General features: G+C 40.2%; 1 pseudogene; it reads left to right on the plus strand.

Moving 5' to 3' along the window:
- The first annotated feature begins 853 nt into the window (after positions 1-853).
- Positions 854-8,217, plus strand: LOC149204329 (zeatin O-glucosyltransferase-like; annotated as a pseudogene).
- The last annotated feature ends 1,191 nt before the right edge of the window (positions 8,218-9,408 follow it).

The raw sequence follows: 9,408 nt of genomic DNA on the forward strand, positions 1-9,408 counted from the left end.
CACTTGACTAATATTTCCATTATTTAATGGAATACATGACAAATGAAAAGGTTAAATATTACGATACATACAAACAAGGAGTTGAGGATCCAGTTGACTAATATTTTCATTATTTAATGGAATACATGACAAATGAAAATGTTAAATATTACGATACATACCAACAATCTTTGCCTCTACTGAAGTGGAGGAATTGTTCACATGTTTAAAAGTGATTGGAATTTGGGTAAAAAATTTCAAAACTTTTTAAAAGTAATGTTTGAATAGTGTTTTTGATAGCAGAAATGAAATGAATTCAGTACCATAAAAACATTTTAAAACACTTAAAATATTAAAATTTAACAACTATAACTTGGATTTACAAAAATCATTACAATATTTTCTCTAAATATGACCAAAATTTCTATAACTTTTGGAACAATTCCTCACTCCAGTTAGACTACTGATACCAACAACAACCCCGGCCATGAAATTGGCAATCACTGGTTCCTCGTCAATAGAGAAGGTACGTGATTGCTGCTTTGTTTTCCGATCATGAAATTTGCTTTTACCAAGATTATTGGATTGCTAATTTTAAGGCAATGTTCTATTCCTATATTAGATCACGCAGGCAATGTTAATTTTTTTTTTTAATATGGATAATGGATTCCCGTTGTTTTTGGCTCTTGGGGTAATTTCACGGTATAAGTATACTGCCCCCTTCATCCATTTGAGCGTGAATTTGCGTGGATCTTTCTCTAGTTGGGGTGACTCGAGCATCGCAGCTCGATAACGTGTTTTCAAGCTTCTGCGCGAACGACAATACACGACTTTTTAGAGCTTATATTTACTGCAAATCGTTGGTCTGCCATTAATGGGTTCCACCGAGACGTTGTTGGCAAGAAGAAATGAAATTCAGGTGGTGATACTGCCACCGCCAGCACAGGGCCACCTTAATCAGTTGCTTCACCTTTCAAGGGCCCTCGCTGCACGAGGTCTAAATGTACTGTTTGTCACTACTTCTACCCATATCAATCAAGCTCTACATCGCGTTAGGGGATGGGATCCTCAGAACTTCCTCATTCGTTTCGACGAATTACCCATGCCCTCCTTCTCAGAAGAGCTGCCAGATCTTGAAAACAAGGAGCACACTTTCCCAGTGCATCTTATTCCTCTCTTAGAAGCCATGGAAAATCTCAGGGAGCCTTTCGAAGATCTGATAAGCAGTCTGGGTCCGAATAGAGTTGTGATTGTGCACGACCCGTCGCTCGGGTGGGCTCAGACCGTGGCTGCCAAGTATGGCGCCCCGGCCTACTTTCACAATTGCTTCAGCGCCTATTTCTACGCTATGAAAGAAGCGGGGCGCGGACATCCGGATTGCGTTGTGTCCCAGAAAAGGTGCCTTCCACAGAGATAGCTTGATTTCAAATCTCGGCAGCCAGACTATCTACACCTCGCGGCAGGGCATCTTATCAACAGTTTCCGATCTCTGGAATCCCAATTCATGCGGGAAGATTACTGTGAGAAGCCGCTGTGGGCCATCGGTCATCTTCTTCCTCAATCTGTGTGGATTGGTACGAAGGATGGTACTAGTTCGGATGTTGAAAGTTGCTTGAAATGGTTGGACACCCAACATCCGGCTTCGGTTGTTTGTTGGAATGGTAATTCCAACTGCAGGTCGCAACACCGTGCAGGCGGACGTGGACAATACGGCAGCAACCCAAAAACCACCGAACGAAACTACAAAACCGCCCAGAGCATATCGCACCACTATCCAGCGAAAAGCAGTTTCCGTATTCTTGGCTCCGATGCAATTTGGAGAAGACATGTGGCTCTCACCTGACGTCAGCATCTCTGACATATCGGGAGGTAAAGCTCAGCATCAAACTGCCTTCCGATATCAATCTCCGCCATCCGATTTGCTTCTATTGCTCCAAACCTGCATATGGTCAACATTTAATATTTGCGTGGAGTAAAAGTCAAGCTTCATTAATGGTGTCATAGAAAGTAGGTAGATATTTATGTTCTTTTATTTACGGCACGTAAAATGTAGTTTTGTTTTCACATATATGTTTTTGCTTTAGTTTTCATATATATAGCAAGAAAAATAAAAAGCGCTTGTGTGTCGATCATTGTAAAACGGTGTGTCGATCATTGTAAAACGGACGAAGGAGCAGTGTAAAATGTGCTCTGTATTTTTGTTTTGTTTGGCACATGGATTGTAATGTTTTTGTGTGGAGCATCGTTTTATGATGGTGCAGTAAAAAGGAAAATCATGTATTATGTTTTAAATAGCGACCAAAGCATATATGCTCGAGTTTTGCTCTTTGTATTTTGAAAAAGGGGAAACACACAGCAGTGTGTAAAAAAACAAGAACAGGGGTGTGAGTTTTTTTTGTGATGTAATTTTTTTTATGTGTTGGCCATCGTAGAACGGAGGAGTAGCGAAAAACCATGTGTGGTTTTGCACAGCAGTGCATAAAGAAAATGGTGGAGCGCATTTGTATGCATATGTAAATTTTTATTACAGCAGTAAAGTGTTTTTCACTGCAGTGAATGTAAAAGGGGATTTACAGCAGTAAACCCAGCTCAGTGAATTCTCAGGTGAAAACAGAGTAAATGTTTTTTTCTTTTGAATGTATTTTTGTGGTGAATCCCTCTCAGCAAAGAGGATGAATATGTATCAGGTATATATGTTAATGAATAGAAATGTTTTTGTGGTGAAATACTCTGTTCCTCAGTAATTTTTTTTAAGGCTTCCCTGTGCACAAGAGATCCTGGAACAGTGGAAACAGAGCATTGCCTCTGTGATGTTAATGTTTGTTTGGTTTTGGTATTTCCCCATTGAAAAATACCCAACAGTGGTATCAGAGCCAGTCCAGGCTCTTTGATGGTGACAGAGCTGGTTCAGGCTCTTTAAAAGTGTCAAAGAAGCTGAAGGAAAGATTCTTGTTGCAGCAAAGAAAGTTTCTCCAGCAGTGTGTAGTTTCAGCCAAAGGGATTCAGGTATTTTTCAAGTTTTTGTGTTACTGTTGAAGGAACAGTCAGTGATTTAAAGAAAAACACAGTCAAGTATTTTGGAGTGTAGTTAAGAATGGCAAGGTCAAAGAAGAAAGCCTCCAAGCCTGCTAAAAATGTGTCTCCCTTCTCTACTAAACTAGAAGGCAATCCATTAGAATACATTTTATTTGAAACCCCAAAGTTTGATGGAAACTTTGATGTATGGGAAATAAAGATGAGGGCTTTCCTATTGTTTGAGGGGATTGAAGTCTGGGAGTCAGTGATTGATGACAGCAAGATGGATAAAGAATCCATGGAGTATGATGCACAAGCAGCAAAGACTATCTTGGATGGACTCCCTGATTCTGTAAAGAAGAATCTAGGAAAATATACATCAGCAAAGGATATATGGGACAGACTGCATGACCTTCATGCAAAGGGAGCACTGACCATGACAATGAGTAAAGAAGAACCCATTATAGAAGCTGAAAGTGAGAAGGTTGACCTCATCAAGCTTCAAGTAAGAGAAAGGGATGAAGAGCTTGCCAAGCTCAAGAAGGAGCTTGATCAATGCAAGAGGAAACATCATGAAGAAGTCATGTCTATGACAAATCAGCTGAATGAAGCAAAGAAGCAGGAATATGCCTTGACAAGTCAACTTGAACAAAGGCACATGAGAGTGAATAAGCTTGTAGAAGAGATTGGACAGTACAAGGTAGAGGTCTCCTCCCTTAAGTCTGAACTACAAGAAGCCAGGAAGCAGGCACAAGGAGCTGAAAAGAAAATGGAGAGCAGTCAAGAAGAAATCTCCAAAATGAAGACAGATATTATCTCCTTCAAAATAGTAGCAGCTGAAGCTACTCGTAGCAAGGAAGAAACTGAGGGACAACTAGCAAAGAAAAATAATGAATGTGAAAAGTTAGAAGAAGAGATTGTCCTCCTCAGGAAGAAGGTTGAAGGGATGAACAAGATCATGAAGAGCTCTCAAGCTTTGGATGACATGCTCAGCTATCACAGATCTCCATTTGATAAATCAGGACTTGGGTATGTAGGTGAACCCTCAAACAAGAATGAAGATGCTCTAAGCAAAGGAGATGTGAAGAAGCCAGAAAGAGATGGTGATGCTCCTAGTTCCAGCAAAGGCAAGGAGAAAAATGAAGGCTGCAATAGAAGAGATCCTGCTCCAAGTAGAAAACCAGCTCCAAGAAGAAATGTAGCTGATGTCAAAGAGGCAAGAGGCAATGGTTATCATCAAAGGATCTCAAGGCAGCAAGGCTTCAGAAGTACATCAAGGAAACCTCCATCTCCCAGGTACCAAAGTTCATTTTATGGTTATTGTTATGCTTGCTCAAACTTTGGTCATATGGCAAAAGACTGTAGAGCATTTCATGGAGATAGATGTTGTGGTCTACGACAATCTCCAAGAAACAATTTTAGAAGAAATCATGAAATGTTATTCATGAAAAATGTTGAATGTTTCAAGTGTCATAACATTGGGCATATGGCACGTGAATGTAACTTAACATGGGCTCCTATGCAAGCTAGACCCATGCAAAAGAAGAAAGTTACACAAGTATGGAGAAGGAAGGAAAGGCAATCTGAAAGCCCCTTGAACTCCCCAGTGGATCTAAATTTATTTTGAGAAGAGTCTGCTGAAAGAAGATAAAGCATACACTAAAGGGGAGCTTGAATTTTTTTTTTTTGTTTGCTGAACTGTATTAACAGTCATTTGTTGATGGAGGATGTATTGCAGCGCAGCAGTTGCAAATGAAATCTTTGTTAATCCCTCTGAAAGGTAATATGCAGCAGTGATGAAATCAGCAATGTTTTTGCTTTGTTTTTATGCAATATGCACAGAAATGCATAAAGAAGAAAAGATGGCAGCGCTGAAATGTAAAGAGAAGCAGCGAGATAAGAGAAAAATGCAAAGCATGGAGACCCTCACAGCAGTGGGAGGACAAAACATAAAACAACAACTTGAATTTTTTTATGGTGCACATGCATTGAAATGCATAGCAATGGAATGTGGTTTTCCTTTTATGTAATGTGAGAGAATATACTCACAGCAGAATGAGTGTAATGCACAACAGATAAAATGTTTTGTATTGGGAATGAAAATGAAAAGCAGTGAGAAGAAAATGAGAAGAAGGCAAAATGCAGCAGAGCGTAAATGCCCAGTGGCTGAGAATGCAATGAAATTTTTGTTACACAGCGGTAAAAAAAATGTAATGTTTTTTTCTTCATATGCAATGCAACATGCAAAGAAATGCATAAAGAAAAACAGGGACAACAGATTTTTAATGCACATGGATGAATGAGAATGTGTATGGCAGCAGAAAAACGAAAGGAATTGCAGAGCAGTGCATTGTGTAATTAAAAAAAATGAAACTGAAGATTATGTGAAGTAAGGGTGTAAAAAGTAACAGCCCGTGTCATTTTTGTGTGGAGAATGAAGTGCCAAGAGTATGGGCACAACAGTATGATGAAACAAAAGGCAGCGACAGTGCAAATTGCAGAGGCAATGCAGCAACAAGAAGTTTTGAACAACAGCACATGCAAAAGAAATTTTCCTTACAGCAGTAATGGTAAATGTAATGAATTTGTTGTTCATTGAATTGAAATGCAATATATGCAACAGCAGTGAGTGTAAGAAATGTTTACACACAACAGTGTAAATTTGTAAATTGGGATAGTGTAATTGTTCCAGAAAAGACAGAGTATTTTGTCTTTGAAAAGTGCACAAGCAATGCAAGTGTAGACACACCAGTGTGGGGTAGACGCAGCAAAGAAGATGGCACAACAGTGCAGCAGAGAATATGCAGCAGCATAAAAGAACAATGTAATGAGTTTGCACACACAGCAGTGCAATGATTGTTTGTTTTGGAACTGCATGTAAAGCAGTGTCTGTTTGTAATCCCTCTGTTAATGAGGAAGGTGCTTTTCAGCACAGTCATTTGGTGAAACCCTCTATTAAAGAGGAAGGTGCTTTTCAGCACAGTGTCATGGTGAATCCCTCAGTCAAGAGGAAGATGTTTTTCAGCATAGTGTGGTAAATCCCTCTATCAAGAGGATGCTGCTTTTCAACATAGTCACAGGTGAATCTCTCTGTCATGAGGAAGGTGCTCTTCAGCACATTGTTATGGTGAACCCCTCTGTCATGAGGAAGGTGCTCTTAAGCACAGTTTCAGGTTAATCCCTCTATTAAGAGGAAGACAACTTTGTTTGTTTGTGAACTGCATCAGAAGCAGTTGGTGAATCCCTCTATGTGAGGAAGATGTCTTTGTAACAGCAGTTGGTGAATCCCTCGATGTGAGGAAGTGTTTGGGTATAACTGAATGCCCAGCAGTTGAAATTAAAGGGGAGTGTTGGAATGGTAATTCCAACTGCAGGTCGCAACACCGTGCAGGTAGACGTGGACAATACGGCAACAACCCAAAAACCACCGAACGAAACCACAAAACCGCCCAGAGCATATCGCACCACCATCCAGCGAAAAGCAGTTTCCGTATTCTTGGCTCCGATGCGATTTGGTGAAGACATGTGGCTCTCACCTGACGTCAGCATCTCTGACATATCGGGAGGTAAAGCTCAGCATTAAACTGCCTTCCGATATCAATCTCCGCCGTCCGATTTGCTTCTTCATCCTCCACCGTCGATTGCTCCAAACCTGCATACGGGCAACATTTAATATTTGCGTGGAGTAAAAGTCAAGCTTCGTTGACCGCATGTCCCTTCTGCAAAAGAATTAAACACAAGATAAATGGTGTCGTAGAAAGTAGGTAGATATTTATGTTCTTTTATTTACGGCACGTAAAATGTAGTTTTGTTTTCACATATATGTTTTTGCTTTAGTTTTCATATATATAGCAAGAAAAATGAAAAGGGCTTGTGTGTTGATCATTGTAAAAGGGACGAAGGAGCAGTGTAAAATGTGCTCTGTATTTTTGTTTTGTTTGGCACATGGATTGTAATGTTTTTGTGTGGAGCATCGTAAAACGATGGTGCAGTAAAAAGGAAAATCATGTATTATGTTTTAAATAGCGAGCAAAGCATATATGCTCGAGTTTTGCTCTTTGTATTTTGAAAAAGGGGAAACACACAGCAGTGTGTAGAAAAACAAGAACAGGGGTGTGAGTTTTTTTTGTGATGTAATTTTTTTTATGTGTTGGCCATCGTAGAACGGAGGAGTAGCGAAAAACCATGTGTGGTTTTGCACAGCAGTGCATAAAGAAAATGGTGGAGCGCATTTGTATGCATATGTAAATTTTTATTACAGTAGTAAAGTGTTTTTCACTGCAGTGAATGTAAAAGGGGATTTACAGCAGTAAACCCAGCTCAGTGAATTCTCAGGTGAAAACAGAGTAAATTTCTTTTTTCTGTTGAATGTATTTTTGTGGTGAATCCCTCTCAGCAAAGAGGATGAATATGTATCAGGCATATATGTTAATGAATAGAAATGTTTTTGTGGTGAAATACTCTGTTCCTCAGTAATTTTTTTTAAGGCTTCCCTGTGCACAAGAGATCCTGGAACAGTGGAAACAGAGCATTGCCTCTGTGGTGTTAATGTTTGTTTGGTTTTGGTATTTCCCCATTGAAAAATACCCAACATTGTTTATGTTTCTTTCGGTTCAGCGTCTTCTTTAACTCGACAACAACTTCAAGAATTGGCTCGAGGGTTGGAGGCGACTCAGCGGTCGTTTCTTTGGGTTGTTAGGGTCACGGACAGCGCCCGTTTCACGGCGTCGGATGAAGCGCGGATGGATTGGATTAGCGAGCTGCTTCCGGAAGGGTATGAGCGTAGAATTGCTGGACACGGGTTTTTGGTGAGAAACTGGGCTCCCCAACTTGATATCCTAGCGCATAAGGCCACGGGAGGGTTTGTAACGCACTGTGGATGGAATTCGACGTTGGAAAGCATCAGCGCTGGGGTTCCCATGGTGGCTTGGCCTCTGCATTCCGACCAATTTGCGAACTCGATTCTGGTGGCCAGGGAGCTGAAGGTGGGCGTGGAAGTGGACGAAGGCGGATGAGACTGAGTTGGTGATGGCGGAGGAGGTGGAGCAGGCGATTGGGCGAGTGATGGGAGAAGATGGAGAGGGAGTGGAAATGCGGAGGAGGGCCAAGGAACTTAGATTGGCCGCCGAGAGGGCCGTGGCATAGGGAGGATCGTCGTGGAAGGAGTTGGAGTCGTTTATCAATCATTTTACTTCAAAACTGAATGAACGAAGTAATGATTGAGAGCGTTGGCGGCTATGCTCAGGATTTTGCTTCTCACATATGCAAAATCCTTCTACAGGGAAAGGGGTTCAAAGCCTTCTTCTGTATCACCGGTGAAAACTAGATTAGATATTTATGGTTGTAAAATTTCTGAACATTTGCTCTATTATAATAACGACATTCCATGGAAAGACACTCGGTTATCTTTCACTATTGCCAGCCGCTGCAGTATAATATGATATTGCTAAATGGTTGTAGTATAATCTGATAATGGGTAATTTTTCCCTTATTCCAAATGGCGTAGTGTAATCTTCCCCGACGATTGAGTACTGCAGAGGATTTATGGCAGTTTTGAATCTATGAACACTAACTTTGAAACATGGAAAAATTGGATTCAAAATCTCTTTATAACACTGGTGAAAAAATAGTATATATAACTGTGTAAAGCCCTAAAATATTCACGATGAACAACGACAATACGTTGAAAGATAGTGCAACAGTTTTTCAGTTTTCACTATTGCCAAATCACTTTACTGTAATCTGCTACCATTGCCAAATGGAAAACTGTGGTCACCTAACAGAATGAAGTGTAATATTTCAAGATGATCAATAACCATTGAGTGTAGAACACGGGTGTGGCTATTTGTACCTTAATTATTGAGGGTTGAACACCGATTCGTAAATCAATTTCAAATATCAAAATTCCAAAGATCAATTTGGTGATGAGATTTGCTTTCCTATTGTTTGTATGGGTAAGGTTTCTAATTTTTTTTCTCTGAGTAGTGTATGAAGAGCTAAATGGTTTTGCATTAAAAAAAAATTCGAACCAAGAAAATTGGATGAGTCTTTCTATACCACAGGTGCACTGCAAATGTATATATAGATATCATTTTTGAAACCTTGAAATTTGTTCACACATTCCACTGAATGATACTGGGATAGTCTTTCCTTATTACGGAATTGCTTCACTGTAATTTTCCCCTATTATCAAATGGTGTCAGCAACTGACAGTCTGCAAAGGGCTCAAGTGTCAGCAACGAACAATGCAATTTACCTTGCAACTCACATGCATTTGACTGTACCAATATTTTGGTGAAAAAGTGAATTCGATTGGATAAATGGTTTCTAGGGGTTTACGATGTCGGAGAGGGCAGTATCACTGCACATGGATGAGGCCTCCACAAACCACACACTTTGCACTCTAAGATAGGT

This window comes from Pinus tabuliformis, chromosome 1_2 (assembly GCF_031772625.1).
Source record: "Pinus tabuliformis cultivar Carrire ecotype Pingquan chromosome 1_2, CPIR1, whole genome shotgun sequence".
Taxonomy (NCBI): domain Eukaryota; kingdom Viridiplantae; phylum Streptophyta; class Pinopsida; order Pinales; family Pinaceae; genus Pinus; species Pinus tabuliformis.